At 46.7% G+C, this 20,296-nt stretch overlaps 1 non-coding gene across 1 annotated transcript; it reads right to left on the bottom strand.

Annotated features, from left to right (window-relative positions):
- Nucleotides 1-676: 676 nt before the first annotated feature.
- Nucleotides 677-783, bottom strand: LOC144245493 (U6 spliceosomal RNA). Its single transcript, XR_013339271.1, has one exon. It is a non-coding gene; the product is annotated as a U6 spliceosomal RNA (small nuclear RNA).
- Nucleotides 784-20,296: the final 19,513 nt, after the last annotated feature.

The raw sequence follows: 20,296 nt of genomic DNA, 5'->3' as shown, positions 1-20,296 counted from the left end.
ATGATTTATGCCCTGATCTTTATTATTTCCTTTCTCTTGCTTACATTCAGTATAATTTGCTCTTCTTTTCTATTTTTCTTGAAAAGATGGAAGCTGATTAACAGATTTGAAATTTTTCCTGCTTCCAAACCTAGTTTGGTGCCGTCAATTTCCCTCCTTGCTTGATCCCTATCCCACCAGTTTTAATGCGTCCTGGCACTCAATCCATTGATTGAGTTTTCTTCTCATTATGGGTTATTTTTTCTGCCTCTTTGCATGTGTGGCCATTTTTTTTTAATGGAATGCTGAACACTGTTACTTTTTTATGTTGTGTGCTGGATATTTTTGTTTTACTGCATGGTTTTTGGAGCTTTGTCCTGAGATACAGTTAAGTTACTTAGAAACAGTTTGACCCTTTCAGGTCATGCCTTTAAATTTCTTAGCGGGGCTGGAGCTATATTTACTCTGAGGGTAATCATTCCCTAGTCCTGAAGCAAGCTAGACTCCAGCCAATGCCTCATGGTGTATGAACTTTTCAGTCGGCCTTGAGGGAAGAGACGCTATTCCGGTCCTGTGTGAGTGCTGGGAACCCTGCCCTGAGGTGACGTCAGGTGGTTCTCTCCTGGACTCTGGTAGTTTCTCCACAAGCATGTGCCGATCAGTGCTCTGCTACATACTTAAAGGGGACCCTTTCTCTGGAACTCTCTGGAGTTTCATTAACTTGCATGTCATCCTTGTGCAGGGGCCAGGCTAATATTACTCCTCTGTATTGTCCAATGTGAGTACACGTCTCCCCTGAGTGAGCACTAGAGTTCTCTAGAGTTGTGTCTCTTTGCAGCTCTCTCTTGCTCCAGATCCTCAGTATTCGCCTTGGTTTCTTTGGACTCTCAGTTTTGTCTCCTCAACTCAGGGAGTCTTCAAGCTATGCCGGGGTCCCCTCCTTGTGCCACGGAAACTGGTCAGTGAGATGGGCGATCAAAGAGGTCATTTGTTTTCTCTATCAGGGATCCCTATACTTTGTGTCTGATGCGCGTGTGTTGAAAACTATTATTTCAGATATTCGGTCAGTCCTGTCCCCCCACCCCGCAGCGATTCTTGGTGAGGGAGGTTAACTCTGGTCCCTGTGACTCCATCTTGGCCATTTAAACCTCGTAACAGTCTTTTTTTTTTTTTTAATGTTTTTTTTTTTTTTTTTAAATTTATTTCTAGGAGAGAGAGAGAGACAGCGTGAGCAGGGGAGGGTCAGAGAGAGAGGGAGTCACAGACTGAAACAGGCTCCAGGCTCTGAGCTGGCAGTCAGCACAGAGCCCGACGCGGGGCTCGAACCCACGAACCGCGAGATCACGACCTAAGCGAAAGTCGGACGCTTAACCGACTAAGCCACCCAGGCGCCCCTAAACCTCGTAACAGTCTTATAGGAGGTGAAGACTAGTATTATCCCCACCCGCCCTTTACAGATGAGAAAATAAACTGCTTTTTTCAATAACTTCCCAAGGTCACCAGCTAGAAAGTGACGGTGTCTGAGGTGGAACCCAGCTTCCATCCAGCCTGCTCTCTCTCCGTTTCTGGGCTCCCATGGCACAGGAGGCGGTACAGTCAGCATCTGCTAGAGGGCGGCAGAGGTCCAGTATTGTTCAGATAGACCTGGTGGCCTTTTAATCCCCCCCGTGGCTTCTTTCACTTGATCCTTATTCTAGGCTCCTCTCCTGTCGCCTGCTTTTGTGTGTGTAGGCCTGGTGATTTCTCAGCTTTAAGCTTTGTGGCTCACAACAAACTTCTTGGATGGTGGGGCTGAGATGCAGCCCCAGACACACTCTCCTGGGGGCAGCGGGTGAGGAGCCTGGGGCCAGGGGTTCGAGGGGCAGCAGGAGAAAGCCAACCGCAGGTGACAGGTGGTGTGGAAAAGCTGGACTCCGCCGCTCGCCAGTGTAATCTATACAAAATCCTGTGGGGTTTTAAAAGCATGTTTGCAGCACTTTCGCAAGCTAAAACCTGGTCACAGCTTCAACAGGGCTTGGCCGTCCAGTGGTCCAGCTCCCCCTCTCCCCATTCATAGTGGCGGCAGGTGGGACTGTCGCTCGTTTGGTAAAAATTTTTTTTAAAAGTTTGCTTTCCTAGAATTTGATGAAATATATAAAAATGGTTAAATGATGTAAATTCATTCTTTATGCTGTTCAAGGAACTGATATTAACTGGTTATTGTTGAAAGTTCTGGAACTGAAATAAGCCATCCATGGAGGGCAGAGGTGGCCTTCCCGACATCTGGAAATGGGCTCCTTCCTGGCACTGCTTTTCCTCCAGGCACAAATACGGCTCCTAGAGGGACAAAGGGAGGCAGAAGTCACCAGAAACCTTAACAGGATGCAGCTGCACAGAGACCACCAGACTCTTGGAGGGCTCACCTCTGTACCTTGTGGAGCCCACCCAGCTCAGAGTCTGTGCCAATATGCATTCCTTATCAGACTTCAGGGATTTGAGCTGCATATATTCTCTTTTCCTATACCAGGCATCATAATCTCAAAGCCTTTTCAACATTTTTCATCTATTTTATTCATTAATACAAAGTCTATGTATAGGCCCTGTGTTGGTACAATGGTGTGCAAAACGGACATAATTGCTTGTTCATAGAGCTTGACATCAAGCAGGATGTTCGATGCACACAGTGTAGCAAGCATGAAGCAAGGAGACCTCACTGGGTCCTTGGGTCAAGAAAGACTTCCTGGAGAAATGAACTCTCAGTCTGCATGTGGAAAGGGCTTGGCATCAGGAAGAAACCTGGTGTGAGTAAGAATTCTGCCAAGGGTGTGCAGGAAGGAGTGTGGATGGTGTCTCCAGCTGGCAGTGCCCAGATCCTGTGAGCTGTAACTGAGGGGCTTTGCTCAGGGTTATGTAAGGAAGCAGAGCCGTTCCAGGTAATTTGAGTAGAGAGAGATTTAATATGGGGGATCTCGGGGATTTTTCCACCATGAGAGAGACTGGGGAGTGGAGGTCAGGAAGACCTCTTCAGGACTTCCAAAACAGCAATCAAAGGGAAGTCATCACCAGTGACTGCAGGGACTTCAGTATCAAAGCAGGCATCGCCAGGACACCTGGAGACCTGAGGTGGATGGATGCCACCTCCGTGCAGCACCCAGAGGCCAATGACTGCGGCTGCAAGACAGAGAAACACACTAGTTCTCCACTTCTGAACTCCAGATCCCGGTGTCCAAGCTCACAGACTGACCTAACCTGTACCCAGGGGGAGAGTGATGCTGGGGCTCCAGGCATATCTTCGAGAAGCAGAGGACACTGTAGCAGGGACATGGGGCTACTGATGACAACAGAACATCCAGAAAAATCATTGAAGGAGAAGCAGCTGGGTTTGTGTCTTGTCTCTATCACCCACTCTCTTCATGCCTATCTCCCCAGGTCTCGGTTTCCTCATCTGTAAAGAGGGATGACAGTACTGCCTGTTTACTGTGTATCGTAAAACATTAGGCAAGGCCACCTGAGTAAAGTTCTCAGCACAGTATTGGGCATGCAGGTTTCAACAATTCCAAATCAAGAAATTATCATCATTGTTATTGTTAGTGATGTTTCTGTTATTGTGTATTGAAAAAGAAGTTGAAAGCCATTACAAGATTTAAAAAACAGGACAGAAATATGCTCATCTTTGAGCAAAGTTGCAGTAGCTTTGGGGTGTCAGTGTCATTCCACTCCCACATCTTTGGCAAGTTACTGTGCATCTCAACACATTCAAATGGGCCACGTGCAGGATGCCTGTGGGGTGGGCGGGATCTTTTCCTTGCGTTTGGCCCAGTGAGAATTTGCCATTCTCTAGGGGCCACAGTTTATAAAACTGTCCAGTGCGGTTCAAATGGTTTCCATTGCTTAGTCTTGGAACCATTTCAGGAGATTGCTCTGGCTTCCTTCTTCTCATCTTGGGGCCACAGGAGCCTCTGAACAGGGTTTGCACTGTTAGTCTGGGAGATGATAGCAATGCAATTCTGGAAGGATCTGTATTGTGGACACAGCTCATGAACAAGAGTGGGAATGAGACAGACCCCTGAACTGGGCAGATATGGAGTCAATGCTGATCCAGACAAGCCAGGGTCCAAGAGCAATGTTCACAGGCCCAATGGGTTATTATCACTCGAGAAATGGAAAAAGGAGCCAGCACCCCGGGGCCCAGCTCCATAGAAACTAAAGACCCAGACTGCTGGAGTTGCCAGACTCACTCTGGTGTGTGGCTGCTGGTGGGCATGGAGCTCCAAACCTCCTGACAGTTTGCAGATCCTGGGTGTCTGAAACCACAGGAGAAGGATCTGGAGTTCCTGGCTTATGACACCAAAGGTGCTATTCTAAACACTGCTCTGTGCTAACTACTTAATCCCCACACCAACACTAAGAAGCAGGTACTATCACATTTCCAGCTACAAATGAAGACACTGAGGTTCAGAGAGGATAAGCACCTGCTTCAGGTCACACAGCTAGGAAGTTGGACGGCTTGGACCCCAGCGGGCTGTGTCCAGCACCCTGCCCCTCCTCCACAGATGCCCCTGTGCACTTTCTCATCGTAGACTCTAAAGCCCGTCCTGATGACAGCTGGGAGATTGTTTAGTGCTTTTCAAAGCCGGTCTGCAGAATTTGTGGGTATTTAAAATGTTCAGTAATCATAAAAGACAAACAGCCCAGAGAGAGGAGGGCGTTGCTCTGTAGGAAAGAATGTGACTAATGCAGGGCCAGAGGCAGCTTAGCATACTACCCAGAGTGTTGTGTGTGTGTTCACATGTATGTTGCACATGTGTGTATATGCATGTGTGTGTGCAAACTCAGGAAAAGGCAAGTTTTAATTATGACTTTATTTATTTATTTTTTTTAAAATGTTTTATTTATTTCTAAGAGAGAGAGAGAGACAGCGTGAGCAGGGGAGGGTCAGAGAGAGAGAGGGAGTCACAGACTGTAACAGGCTCCAGGCTCTGAGCTGGCAGTCAGCACAGAGCCCGACGCGGGGCTCGAACCCACGAACCGCGAGATCATGACCTAAGCGAAAGTCGGACACTTAACCGACTAAGCCACCCAGGCGCCCCTTGATTATGACTTTAATTATGTCAGACCCTAGAAGCTAGAAATGCAAACTACTGAACTCCTTCTGACAAAACTAGTTCTTTCTGTTTATTCCTTTATTCTTGATCATTTTAATAAAGGCAATGCTACCTCTGAGGGAACGTTTGGAAATTAAGCCTCTGTGTTTTGTGATTTTACTAGCATTAAGGAAACTGGTGTTCACATCTTCGTCCTCAGGCACGCACACTCTCGCTCTTGTACTCACAACAGAAGACGAATAGAAGCAAGGAATCTCAAACTTGCAGAGGACCTGAACGACCTTTCATCTTAAGGAGCTCCAATGTGCCTTCCTGAATTGTCCTCCTGGCTCCTGGCGCCAAACCTTTCTTTCCTCATCTGGAAACCTACTTCTCCTGAGGGCATCTGAGGATTCAGCGAAGGAACATGTGTGGAGAACATCAGTCAGGTGTGGCATGTCCTTGGCAGGCCCCAGGTGTGAGCTCCCTTTACCATCCTCAGCTCTGCATCCCAGTGCCTGACAGTGGACGTGTTACTCTCTAGGACACTTCAAGAAGCCTGACAAACACAGGGTGCTACCCTTCTTAGGAAGGTGACAGGTACCCCGAGGCCTGGACTTTAGATTCTAAAATTGTCTCACCACAACTTGGCTATTGAATATCGTTAAGTTTTAGCTTTTCTCACTATTGTCTAATATGTGAGTTTTAAGACCTAGTTTGGAGGTTCGAAAAATTGAATATTGAGTATTTTATGGCTCCCGATTCTCCTTCCAACAAGACAGACGGAGGGCAGGGTGGTATACAATAACTGGTGGGAAATAAATACACAAAAATGGCATTTCTATCTGTCACCTTGCTCTTCCTTTTAGACCGAAGACGTTCGTGTTTGTTAGCTGGGTTGGCCAATGCTTTGAGGGAGTTGGGTTTACACTCGACCCCTACCCCTCAGCAGCCCTCAGAGGCCCAGGTAGTAGGTTCAGAGGTCTGAGGATCCTGTCTTCTGTTTCTTAATCTCTCTGGCTCCTTTTTGGCCTCTGGTATGAAGTCAGTGCAATTACCACTGCCCCACGATTTAGCTAGCTCTCCGCACTGTTTCCAGGGATGTCTGTAAAACCAACTTACACCAATGATAGCTTTTTAAAAGGTTCACGAAGAATTCCCACAATCTACCCATAACCTCTACTGCAGAATTCATAAGTCCCCAGAGAGCAGTGTCACATAGTGGGATATCACCCCGCTGGAATGCTGCCCGCCTGACTCCGCTCTCCCCGTTTGCCCCCCACTCCGCAACCATGGACATTGCAGGCACTGTCTGAGCTTCGTTGTCTTTAAATGCAAAGCAATAGCAATGCAATCTTGCTTTGCTGGATTGACAGGATTGTTTTAAGGACCTAGCCATGGTAGATGGTGAATTCTTTGTGCACTGAGCAATGCTGGACCACTTGTCCTCTTAGCCTTCATCTCCTGCACCTGCTGAGTGACTGGGAACTCTTCCTTCCTCACCTTGGCACTTGCGCCAGCGCAGCCCACTCTCCTGACCACAGAGGGAAAGAGTCCCCACAGGTCTGTCCTGGGGAGCCCTGTGCAGGAGGCCTGCTTTGGACCAATGCTGAGTTCAGAATGAAGCCCAATTAGTTGAACAATTTGTAGTCTCACTTAGTCGAGAAACCCTTGGGGGAGCGCACAGAGTGTGACTCACATTCCAACTTTCTGATACGGGAGAATGTTTTGAGAGTCCCTGTAGCGTTGTAGCCTGGGGTCACACAATCCAGACACTCGGCTTCTCTTCCTTCCCCAGCATTCCTCAAGACCTTTCTTTTTATCCCCCTCCCCCCGCAGTGCACCAATGGGCTTAGTCAGAGTGAGGGATCAAGAGTCCGCCAGAATAAAGGCTCTTCTGTGTCCATGTGGCCCAGAGTCAGGCTCCCTCTTCACACGTGGTCCTGGTCAGACCCAGGGTCTTTCTCACAGACACATGAAGCAGCAGAAAAAAAGGGCCCGGACATAGCATCTAGTCCAATGGTTCTGTCTGAAAGAGGGTAAACTGTGCCCATCTGCAGAATTGAAAGTCACCTGGGAGGGATCTAATCCAGCTTCCATGGAACTTTGGGCATCAGAGTAATAGAACATGCTTTGGGCAAGGGGAGAGGTCCTTTTTATCTTCCAGAGAGACAGTTGCCTCCTTTGATCATTCATTCATTCATTCATTCATTCATTCATTCATTCACTTATTATTACTGCTTACGCTCAGGATGAAGTCACAAACTGGAAATAGTTAGTCTAAAGAGCAAACCAGATGTGGCCCTTGACCTCAGGAGCTTTATTGTCCAATGAAAGAGTAGAGCAGGGAAGAAAATAATAGAAACTGGGAGGCCGTGCTAGACCAGGCCAGGCCTTCTGGGCCATGGGAAGGAGTTGGGTCTCCAGGTCAAAAGCAATGGGGAAATTTTGAAGGGATTTTAGGGTGCAAGCGATACATCAGCTTTACCTTTTCTTTCCCTTTTTTTTTTTAAGTGAATGAATTGGAGAGTCAGGACAAGAGGCTTGGAGAATATTCCAGGGTGTCCAAGGTAGGGAGGAGCATGGCTGGGAGTAAGGTGCTGATGGTGGAGAAGAGGGGAGTGGGCACATCTGAAGGATGCTGGGAGGTCAATAACACGAACCTGCCCCTGCCAGAGGACTTGTTCAACTGTTGATCATCACCTAAAAGGAGCGAATGCCAGTCCTCAGCGGACGAGGGTAGACCCACAGGTCTGAGGGTGAGGGCACTGGTGTAAGGCACCAAATTAGCAGCAGATCAGATGCAGAGGCTGGTGCCAACTCATGGGAACCACACTGGGGCCTGGAGATGATGCCTGTCCATGGGCCAGGCCCCTCCTCAGGGACAGGCTCCAGGGAGGGGGAGGGGAGGGATCCTGTCTCCAGCCTCCTGTGGCACTGAGGCACTGAGGGCAGGTGGGGAAGAGTAGAAGAGAGCACAGAGTAGGGGAGGGCACAGACTGCACACAGTCTCTCTTCCTCTTCTACTGTCACTGTGCCCACAACACATGCTTTAGCCAAGGATGTGAGTGGCGGCAGGGTGGGGAATCAGAGAACAACGGGCATTTGATGCATCTGGGGGCAGGGCAGATAATGAGATTCAGGCATGAGCCCAGGGGGGCTGTTTGAGGTCCCGCCTGCCCCCCTTCGTGGCACCGAGGGCAGACTTAAAGGTCAGGAGGCCCTGTCCCTCGAAGTGCAGTTCCTTCCTTGTGGCTCCTTAGATGTCGGGCCCTCTCATGTGGGGCTCTCCTGGTGGCCCCATCCCTCCACGCTCTCTTCCCTGCCCCTGCCTGCTTCTGTTCACACCAACTTCAATGCTTCCATTGTGGCAGCAGCTACATCACTGGAGGCTCTGACTCACCCCCTCTCCCTTTCCCCCCTTCCTGCAGGCCCCTAGGGGAATCTGGGCCCCGGGAGTGGAGAGCTGGGCGGCTCCTGCCTGTGGTCTGTACCCCTAGACCTCGACTGCATCGTTTCTGGCTCACCTTCTCCATTCTGGGTCTCTGGCTTCCTGTGGTCTGCTCCCTCTCCCGCCTCTTCTGAGTGGAAGCTAGAAATTAGGCAGGAAAACTACTTCTCCAGTAGGCGGACACTCAAAGCCACCAGGATCCAGCTTCTCCCTCCATAGAAGCTTCTTGCCTATACAGATCCTTTCTGTAGGATCCACACTGGGGGGAAGATGGTAGGTCCTGAAAAACAGTCCTGTGGTTTTGGTTACAGCTTTTGTAATCAAAGACCGAGACTGAGAAAAAGAAACAGTGAGACAGAGAATTTTTAAAAGAAACCACCTTTATTCTTTTATTGCCCAGGTGGGCTACACTAATCCTGATATAATATAACTTGGGAGTCATATGGTTTGAATGGAGAAGTCATTCACTTTGGTGTGAGACGTATACAAATTCCTCTCTTCTCTGGCCTTGATTTTCTTCTCTGTTAACAGGGTCTCATACTTCTAACACTTCTGTGGGTTGTGGGATTCCAGGAGACCCAGGAGCAAATGCCCAAATGAATGACCGGGAACACATAGGAGGTGCTCAGTTCAGGCCTCGCCACCCCACACTCCCTACCTTTCATTACAATGTCATTAAGTTTAAGTTCATGTGATAAGGGATAAAGCAGGATTAAAAAGAAACAACAACAAAAAGCGAAGCGAAGATTCATGAAGAACTGGGCCTTTGAGCTGAATGAAGGAGGTTGCCTCGAATCATGGCAGCCACGTAAGGCCAACCAGCTGGCCACCCAGGTAGACTAAACCGGTGCAAAGCTCAACATTCTGGAAAGAGGGTTTTCTTTCTGTCCCCTGCTCTAGGCTGCCAGCAAACTCCTGGAGCCCGTGTGCACGCAGAGGAAGGCTGAGGGGCCTCACTGGGGAGTCTAGAGCCCCAGGCCACAGCACACACCTAAAGGAGGCAGGGTTCCTCCAAGGATCCTCCTGTTGGGCATGGCAGTGAGCTCTTGGAGAGGCCTGTGTTGGCCAAGTCCAACTCTTGCACTGTCCCCTTCCATGAGGCAACCCCTCACCATTTTGTTACTGTGCACTTTCTTATGGGGGATATACTTCCCTGGGAAAGCACCACCTTGACTTAGTTATTACCTGGAGGCATTAGGGCTGTTTCCCCCTAGAGAACCAGGTGTTACCCTCACCCTCTGTGGTTGAGGGTAGTCTCTGCTCCCTGTGAAGAAAGCCTAATTCTCGGAGACCATACTCACCCCCAGTGCTTCTGGTTTCAGAGTCCTACTGGAGTCATGGGGACCCAGTGAGCCGGCTCAGCCCTATGAATTGGAAACCCCATCTGAGGAAGGGACCTCATCCTAGTCCATCCTCCGGCAGGAGTCCTTTAGATATTTGTGCTGCCAAAGGAGAATCTACCAGTAGGCCTTCTTGCCCCTCTGTCTGCACTCTGTTTGAGCTCCAGTGAAAAGGCTGGGTGACTGAGGCCCAAGTGCCAAGCATTCATGTGTGGTGAGCAGTCATGAGGAGCAGTGGTTGACTGGGTCGGGGTGGGGGATCCCAGCCCCATCCCAGTCCCTGGCTCTCAGGGAGGCAATGACACAGGGTGCAGGGTTGGGGCAATGAGGTTGGAGACGTGCTGGATAACCATGTGTGAACACGGAGAATCAGGGCGCTCTGCACTGTAAACCATGGCCCTCACAGCCTAGGTGGAAAGCAGGGCTGGCCCAGGGCAATGCACTGCCAGAACTTTCCCTGCTGATGCCGCTCCTGCCTGGGTACCCCGGTGTTCAAGGGTGCCCCCCCAAGGGACGTGGACTGACATTCCCACCCTTGCTTTATGTGTGTAACAGGCTGGGCCCAGCTGCATTCTCCCTGCTCTGGATGGCCTCTTCTCCAGGCCCTGATGATCTACTTCAGCCTGTTACGAGGGGCATCGTGACAGTGTGACAGTCCTCCTCCTGCCCATAGAGGAAGCAGAGTCTTTCCTGACTTAGTCACAGCACTTTGTATCACTGGGTCTTGTTTAGGACTGGCCTTTTTGTCTAGATTGTTATCTTCCCCTCCTATTTGCTGTTATGGTTCAACCCTTAGATCCAACAGATCCTCGAGCGTATGTGTCACATGCTCCTTCCTGTAGAAAGTCTTCCTGGATCCTCCTAAGAGCTGGTCTCTCCCTTTTTTGGGCTCCAACAGCATTCCCCCGTGGCCTTAGTTTATGGCCTGATTATGCTGACCCCTGCATTGCTCTGGATGTGTCTTACTTCCTCAGGCCAGGAGCCCCCTCTGAATCTCTCAGCCTTTTCCTGTCAGACCTGAACAAGCCCAGCAGCTACAAAGTGATGGGATGAAGTCCAGCACAGAGTGGAAGAACAGACGCAGAGTTTTATCAATAAGCAAGGGTGATGGAGAGGCAGGGGGGAGCAAGTGGGGCTCTGGGATAGACAGACAGAGCATGGGCTGGAGAGGTGGGGATCAGGTCTAGGAGTCTATCTCAGGTGAAGGGTGCTGGGTCTGTGGGAAAGTAGTGGGTCCGGTGCAGGCTCCAGCCACATGCTCAGAGGGTGCTTGGTAACTTCTCTCTGGGCTCCTGTGGGCCTCCATCCACAGGCCTTTCCCTCCTGTCCAACTCTACAAAGCTCAGGTCCCTCTGTGAGCTCTGGCCCCATATCCCTGCCCTGTGCAGGGCACTCGCCACACTGCCTGTGCCTTTAGCTTTCCTTTGGGGAATCCTGCAGGGACAGGGGTGTGGATCCTTAAAATAGGGCCCTGCCCATCGCTTTTGCTACTCTAGAAAGCCCAGGGGTGTCCTGGGCTGCCAGTAATCAATTCATCATACTTTTGCTGACCGATTGGCTGATTGCAGAACTGCCAGATGCACGTTAAAGTACAGGCATGAAAACCGAGAGCCATCACGTGGTCTGGGGCCCTTCTCTGGTTCCTAGTGGTCCCACCTCTTTGCATTGTGACACTGCCACCCCATAGACTTCACCCTGTCCCTTGAAGCCCACCATTCCATCTGCACAGCGCTTTTTTCTTCTTCTGATTAGCTCTCTGTAAGGTGGCTTATCTGGGGTTTCTGTGGGCAAAGAGCACATGCATGAGGCTCACTACTGTTTCTTTTCTATTCATTTCCGGCTCTGGGCTCTGACCGGGCAGACCCTTTGCCCTTTGGCCCCCTCCATCCCAGAAGAGACCCTCTGGGTATCCAGGCAGCCACTCCAGGGCTGGGAACAGCTTTGCCTTCCTCATATGTATGTGGGGTTGTCTCCCAGGGCGCAGAGATCTCGTAAACACCACCATTGTCTCCCCAGCCCCTGCTAGGTGCCCAGGGCTCTTCATACAGACAGAACTAGGTGGCGTGCAAGGAGCACCTATTCCCAGGAGCCCTGGTGCCCAGCCCACTGTCTGACATCAGTACGAGAAGATAGAGATTGCTCAAGGTAAGGCCACTTGGTGGCCATTTCCCACTCCTCCTGGGAGTGCTATGCAAGTAAACACAGAATGTGTATCCTCACGGGAGGCAAAGGACATGGCATTGGTCCGGGAGGCCAGATGTCAGTGTATGAGCAGCAGCTCTATCCTAATGGCCAAGCATTGCCCTACTGGGGCCTCAGTTTCCAAATAGGACAAAAATGAGAAATCTGAATGAGCAGCTTTCTGATCTGGGTATCCGTTTATGTGTGATAAAGCACCTCAACATTTAGTAGTTTAAACTACCATTCATTTGCTCATGAATCTGCAGTTTGGGCCTGACTCAGGAAGTTCAGCTCATCTCTGCTCCACTTACCACCATCTGGGGCAGCTCGACAGCCTGGGGCCTCAATTGTCAGAGGATTCACTCCCTCTTACTCACATGTGGCTTTGCCATGTGGCTGCCTAGTGGTGGCTGGGTGTCAAGATGGTGGCCAGGTGCCAAGTGCCAGCATCCTGATAGAGAGGGAGAGAGGGAGAGGGAGATAGAGGGGTAGAGAGACCAAGAGAGAAAGGCCTCATGACCTTTCATGATCTGGCCATGCAAGTTACTTCCAGGGTATTCTGTTTGTTAGAAGCAAGTGACTAGGACTGGCCCATATTCCAGGGGAGGGAGAGTAGATTCCACTTTTTGACAAGAAGAGTGTCAACGAATTTGTGGATTTCTGGACATGCTCGGATACCACCACACTTTCCATCACTAAAGAGGCCATGGTATGTCATGATGTGTGACAGCAAGGTGAAGACCGGGATTCCCCACACAGACCCACTCTGCCAGTCTTTCTCCCCAGATTTCGCTGCCCCTCCTAACTGAATCTGCACACTGGATAGAACAGGAGATCCGAACTGTCTGGAGTTGGTAGAATGGTCTAGAATCTCTTTTATTGGGTAATTTTTGCATGAAACTAGTTCAGTGCATAAAGATCTGAACTGGGGAGTATCTGAAAGGCGCATTTCTGGAAATCTCCAGCTGGCTGAGTGCCGACTAGCCTACTTATTCCTTTTCTTTGAAGACTCCCCAGAGTTGCTGTAGCCCAAATGCAAGGTACCTCCCCCAGTAGTACCCCAGCTGGCGTCTCTCGCTCAGCCAGCAGCTGAGCTCTTGCCTGGCCTGGGCTCTGGGACTAGACACTCCATGTTGTTCATGTATGTCTCTTCCCTTTTTTTTTTTTTTTTTATCAGCTTCTCCATCAAGAAGTTTCATTACTTTCCAACGGCCTGAGCCTCTCAAGTTCCCCCTTCTTAGGAAAAGTGCATTTCTAAAGAAGAGTTTCAGTCAACCACTGCAGAGTCATGATGCATGCCACCTGGGGATGGATCCTGGTGCCCAGGGGTCCACGACTCCCTGCCGTGCCTGGACAGGGTCAGTTAAAGGGCCTCATTCCGCCCATGCTGCTTGGGTGACAAGAGACACATTTTCTGTCCTTGGTTTATATCTTGGGGAATTCTCCTTCACACGCGTTTCCTGCCCCTTGGCCTCCAGATGGCAGTAGCAGAGAACTGGAGGGTGGAGGGTGGGTGAACATCCGAGGTGGTTGTCAGAACAAGAAGGGAAGGAAACAACAGGGTCCTTTCTGACTCCGGTCGCCTCTAAGCTCATTTCTGTTGCTGAGGAAGACAGTTTTCTTCCCCGGACCCTGGGCACTGTCATCCCCTGAGGTGGGAGAGCTCTAGTGCCATTTTCAGCCATTTCTTCACATCATCATCAACTCTTAATACAGCAGGCACTGAGACCTGACGGAAGTCCGTGTAAGGCTGGGCCAGTGTCTGCAGCCACACAACCCGGAGGGGCACTTGGGGACCCATCCACATAGAGCAAGGTGAACAAATTACCCAAAAGAGCTGCTAAACCGTGAACCCAGGATTAGCTATTAGGGGTCCTGGATGCAGACTTCCCTCCACCCCCATCAAGATGCATGACAGATGACAGGTCATTTTCCCTCTCTGGCCTTCAGTTCTTGTATCTACACACGGATAATTTTGCACTAAGTTATTGCTAAGCCACCTTCAGTTTGAATGTTCTATCATCCTAGCTGTGGTGAAAGATTACGAATGCCCAATTAACGACAAAGTAAATGAGACACTCTTTTGGTTCTGGTTCTGGAGTTCTTAAAGAGGAGACAGAGGGCCAGAGTAGGCCCCACAAGTGTGTGCAAAGTATCAGGGGCTGTTCACAAATAGAAACTAGAAAACAGCAGCAGGCAAAACCTAAGAAGACTGTGGGATTGAACCTAGAGGCAAATCTGCTGCTGCTGTCTTTCCCTCTAGCCCCCTGCCTCCCACGTGGTTCACGCCATTTTTTTCCCTTAAATAATTTATTGTCAAGTTGGCTTACATATAACACCCTGTGCTCATCCCAACAAGTGCCCTCCTCCATGCCCATCACTTCACTTGGATCCCTTTTATGCCCCTCTTTACTTAATAACCATCAACCCACTCTTCAAGACTCAGTTTACCTATCAGGTTCTCCATGAAGATTTCACTGGACTCCATGTCTATGTCAGGTGCCCTCCTCTTTATTTATTCTGGACTTTGTTCTGATCTCTGTAAGTGTGCATACATTTATTTTACACATGTATACACACACAATGGTCAGAGTGTTCAATTTTTATAAAATTAATTATAATCAGCTTTGAACCACACTTCTGCTGGGACTGGCAGAAACATCCATTATCTCCACAACTGTGGTTTGTTCCACTCACCCCCAAATTCTATGAAGGCCTGGCAGGAGGGGGGGTGTCTTATTTCCAACAGAGCATCTGGGAGGACTCTTACTTATGACCTGCACTGGCCAACTTTGATTCATTCATTCCTTGTCCAAGTCCTCATGAGCGCTAACCTGCCTCTCTGTGGGCAGGCAGTACTAGGTTTCCATCCCAGGCTTGGGTGTGCGACTTTTGGCTGAGAACTGTAGGATTTGTGGCCAGTCTCTGTGAGGCTCCCTACCATACAGGCTGTCCCCTCTTAGGTCTCCCACCTCCCTATGGTGCTCCAGGGGGGCTAGTGCAGGTGCCTGCTGCTTACAAAATCCCACCTGAGGTGCCGTTTCTAGTGTTGGGGAATCTCTTTCTTTTGTACTCACCTTCCCTCTGCCTCAGGGAAGGGAAATCATTTTCCATATTAGATTGAAGATCTGTGTTTATATGTATGTTTTCCCAATTAGCAACAAGCTTTGGGAGGGCAGGAGCTGTGTCATATTAATCTTTATAATTCCAACATCTGGCAGAGTGCCAGACACATAGAAGAATTCAAGACATTTTTATTGAATTAAATTGAATTCAGTATCCCAGTTGTCTGAGGTTGTCCGAGATGAGTCTGATTCAGGATTATTCTTTCTTTTGGGGGTGGGTCTGGTTATGCGAGTGCAGAATAAACAAGAATTTCTTTTTCATAGCATTCTGGAAACATGAGCTTGAATCTTTGAGAGCTGGCAAAACTCAAAGTCAGGTGAATGATAACATCTTGAGTTGTCAGTAGCTGGGTGGTAAAGAAATCAGGTTTTAGTCCTTGAAGAAAGGGAGGCCCGGATGGCCAGAAAAACTTGGGTCATGGCCAAATGGGAACTAGAATACAAAATTAGAGACAGAGCAGAAACCCAGCCTTAGAGATTGGACATGTTCAGTAGTGACTGGGGACAAGGCAGTGGCTGGGTGGGGTCCCAGGGAGAGTATACAATGCTGAGACTTAGAGCGATATCCTACCAGCTGGCCGGAATGGCGCTCTAATACCTACTATGCCTAGTTTTTATCGACTTAGAACTTCAGTGGGATCAGCTTGGTCTAATTTTCAGTTATGGAAATTATGAAACTTGATGGATTCATCTCCAAATGGAGAGCTGTCCCACCTCTGCATGAAAGCAGATCGGCAGGGCGCCCCCCAATGGATTAAAGATGGTTCTTGAAGAAAGAACTTTGAAGTTAACTCAAGTGGCTGGAAAAGGATTTGGTTGGGGATCAAGGCTTTAGATCCACAAAGCATATTAGGTATGATATCAATCTTTTAAGAAAATTTCAAGTATTGGTTTCATCCACTGTCTAGCCTTAGTAGGATTTCTGATTTTGTCTCTGCCTGAGATTGACAGGACAAAGGGACAACAAAATGTACACTAAGAGATGTGATGGAGTCCCTGATTCATTGAAAGGAATGGTGCGGAATGTATGCCAAGAGCAACAGTGACCCTTCAGCCAAGTTAATGTTTTACTTTTCTTTCTAAGCATAATTAGTCCACAGGGTCAGCTGTTTCTGAAGGTCGCTCCTGGCTCATGGTAGTAAATCTTGTCATAAGCAGAGAGCAGTGGAAGGGGCTCATTTTCCTGTTTGCTGTGACACATGGGCATGGATACAGTCTGTTTAAGAACTGAATCAAGGTATTCAGACAGAAGTGAAAGCAAAAGGTGCTATTACTGAGTTTAGGTTTGGAAACTGAGCTATTGAGAGACTTTTCCTTCCCTGCAGTTTGGCATAATAATATCGTGGTAGAGGTTTTCAACAAACATTTTCTGAACAATCAATCTTGTTTCTAATTGAGTTTTCATGGAGTTTAATTAGATTATTTTAGTGATCAATAATGAAATAATCATGTCTGATGCCTCTTTGCTTCAGGCCTTAAGCTGGAGTAGGATTCTTAAGGTAACAAATTATCTGAACCTTCGCAAAGGAAGAGGGTAATTGGAGGAAAGATGCAGTTTATTGAGATGGATGGTGATAACTTCACCTTGATCCCATCTTTAGGAGAAGGAGTAGATTGTTTGGTTAGAGTTGGAAATTTCTATTCAGGGTAGAGGAGTTTATGAAAGGCAATTTGTAGTCAAAAGAATTGACAGAGTTTTTATTAATACTTAATTCTTCTGTTTCCATTTGCTTACAGGATTAGTTATTTTTTCCCGTTTTTCAATAAACTTTATTTTTAGATAATTATAGATTCACGTGAAGTTGTAAGGAATAATATACCATGAACGCTTTGCTTAGTTTCTTCTAATAGATAAACACATTGTGGTACATCCATGCCACAAAACTCTATCACATCCAGGATATTGATAGGGGTTGACAGTCAAGAGACAGAGCGTTTCTATCCGCACAAGGGTCCCTCATGTTCCCCTTTAATAGCCATGCCTACCTCCCATAGCACCCTTCTGTAATCCCTGGAAGCCATGCTTCTGTTCACCGTGTCTATAATTTGTTTCATTTGAGGAATGTTATATAAATGGAGTCATAAAGTATATTGCCTTTATGGGCTTTTTCACTCAGAATAATTCTCTGGCACTTCATTCTGGTTGTTTCCTGTATCCATGGTATCTTTTTTTTGATGAGAAAGGATTCCATGGTATGGATATACTTCACTTATTTAACCCATTGAAGAACATCTGGGTTGCTTCTAGTTTTTGTTACGAATGAAGCCGCTATAAATATTTGTGAACATAAACCTTCATGGCTTCATGTTTCAGCTCCTAACTAACTAATTCAACTCTGGGTTTCATGCCCATGATTACTGGGTCCTATGGTAGTTGCATGCTTACTTTTTAAAGAAATTGACAAACTGCTTTCCAGCATGGCTCTACACTTTTACATTCCCTTGAGCAGTGTATGAGTGATCCAATTTTTCTGCATCCGTGCCAGCATTTGATGGCGTTACCTCTTGATTTTAGCCATTCTGATAGGTGTATAGTGAGAGCTAATTGTGGTTTTAATTTGCATTTCCTTAAAGGCTACTGATGCTGAGTATCATTTTAGGTGCTTATTTTCCATCTTTATACCCTCTTTGTTAAAATTTCTCTTAGTGTCTTTGTGTATTTCTCTTTAAAAAATTTTTTTAATGTTTATTCATTTTTCAGAGACAGAGAGAACAGAGTGTGAGCAGGGGAGGGGCAAAGAGAGAGAGAGGGAGACAGGATACAAAGCAGGCTCCAGGCTCTGACCTGTCAGCACAGAACCTGATGTGGGGATTGAACTCACTGACCACGAGATCATGACCTGAGCTGAAGTCAGACCCTCAACTGACTGAGCCACCCAGGCGCCCTTCTTTGTGCATTTCTTAAATTCAGTTATTATTTTTGTTTTTACTGTTGGGTTTTGAGGCTCCTTTATATATTCTAGATATTAGTCTTGTGTTGGATATGTGAATATTTTCTCATGTTTCTGTGATTTCGCTTATCATTCTATTAACATAGGTTTTTTAATTTTGATGAAGTGTTTCCTTTTCCTTTATTTTCTGGAAAAGATGTATAGAATTTGTGTTGCTTTAAATGTTTTGTAGAATTCTTGGTGAAACTATCTAGGCCTGAAGATTTATATCTGGGAATTTTTAAGTTACAAATTCTATTTTCTTAGTAGTTATAGGCTCTTCACACTATTTATTTATACTGGATAAACAGTGATAACTTGTCCTTTTCAAGGATAGGTCCACTTAATCTAAGTATTCAAATGTATGTGTGTTGAGTTGTTTATAATATTACCTTATTCTCCTTTTGATGTCTGAATGGTCTGTAGTGATATCCCCTGTTATATTTCTGATTTTGTATATGTGCTGCCGAAGCAAGCACTGTATTCTGATTTGGATAATTTTGTCTTTTAAAAAATTTGCCCATCTTGCTAGAGGTTTGTCAGTTCATCACACTTTCCAAAGCTCTTCGTTTCATTGATTTCCCCATTTATTTCTGTTTTCAGCCTCACTGATATCTAATCTTTATTATTTCCAGGAACTTGCTCTGGATTTATTTTTCTCTTCTTTTTCCAGATTCTTTTGTGGGAAGTGCTTAAATTATTGAGAGCTTTCCTCTTCTAATGCATGCATTTAATGCTATACGTTTCCCTCTCAGCACTGCTTTTAGCTGTGTCACAGAAATTTTGATGTTTTATTTCCATTTTAATTTAATTCAATGTAGTTTTGATTTCCACTGAGATGTCCTCTTTGACTCATGCATTATTTAACAGTATCCTGTTTAGTTTCCAAATGTTTGGAGATTTTCCTGATATCCATCTGTTATTGATTGCTAGTTTGATTTTATTGTGGCCAGAGAATATGCTCTCTGTGATTTCAATTCTTTTAAATTTGTCGAGCCTCGCCTCAGAGCCTAAGCGAGTATCTATCTTGGCATATATTTTGTGGGCAGTTGCAAACAATGTGCAATCTGTTGAGTGGAGTGTTCTATGAATGTGGATACGTCCTGTTGCCTGATGGCATTCTTGCCCGTTTCCTGTCTAGTTATTTTATCAATTGTTAACAAGGATTTTGGCGTTTCCAATGATTATTGCTGATTTGTCTACTTCTCATTTCAGTTCTGTCACTTTTTACTTTACATATTTTGCAGCTCTGTCCTTTGATGTGTACACATTTAGCATTACTGTTTTTGTAGTAGATTGAATTTTATCATTAATAATATCTCTGGTGATGATTTTTGCTCTGAAATCTACTTTATTTGATACTAATATAGTTTTCCCTTCTTTCTTTGATTAATGTTTGCATAATTTATCTTTTCCTATTCTTTTACTTTCAATCCGCCTGTATTATTACATTTGAAGTGAATTTTTTTAGACCACATATATTTGGATCATGTTTTTAAATGTACTCTGCCAATCTCTGTCTTTCAACTGATGTATCTGGTCCATTGACAGAATTTATTTAATTCTATTCTGAATTAAAGTTGAGAGGCTCATCTAATTGGCAGAAATGAAATCACCCAGAATCTTAGCTGCTAGGGAGTTTAGGAAAGTTGCTTTTAACTTTCTAGATAGACACATGAGAAACCAAAATAGAAGGTGGGTAAGGTGTCTTCTTATTTCTCAGAGGTGGCCTACCTTCTGCTGAGGCACCTCAGGATTGGACCAATTCCTGGAACTGTTGTTCTCATTCTCATTTACTAGTCACAACCCACCTCTTGAAAATCAGTAAGGTGTGGTGAATTCAATATGAGCCTCCTTATTTATAGGTGGTTTTCCTTATTGGGGTTTCTTACTGAACTTCGCTTCTGGTTGAGCCATTAGAGGTATTCTGTCAAGTGTCCATAGATACAGATTGGTGGGCCTTCTTCAAGTTATCAATTTGTTAAGGATACTTCTCCCTGAGGCAAAGGAAAAGAAACACAGGAAGCACCCATCAGGTCACATTTAATGCTACAAAGTCCTGAGAAAGTTTGGCCTCATGGTGCTAATGACAGGTTTAAATGGAATTGTTGCACTTGGATGTGACTGAGACTTCACAGGTCTCTCAATCAGTACTAGATGGGACAGCTAGGAAAACCATCGACAGGCTGGAGGATTAGGTGGTGGAGTCCAAAGCCATATCAAGTGG

This window comes from Crocuta crocuta, unplaced genomic scaffold (assembly GCF_008692635.1).
Source record: "Crocuta crocuta isolate KB4526 unplaced genomic scaffold, BGI_CrCroc_1.0 scaffold170, whole genome shotgun sequence".
NCBI classification, from domain to species: Eukaryota; Metazoa; Chordata; class Mammalia; order Carnivora; family Hyaenidae; genus Crocuta; species Crocuta crocuta.
The sequence above is the reverse complement of the archived record's forward strand: the minus strand, read 5'-3'. Positions and strand labels throughout refer to the sequence as shown.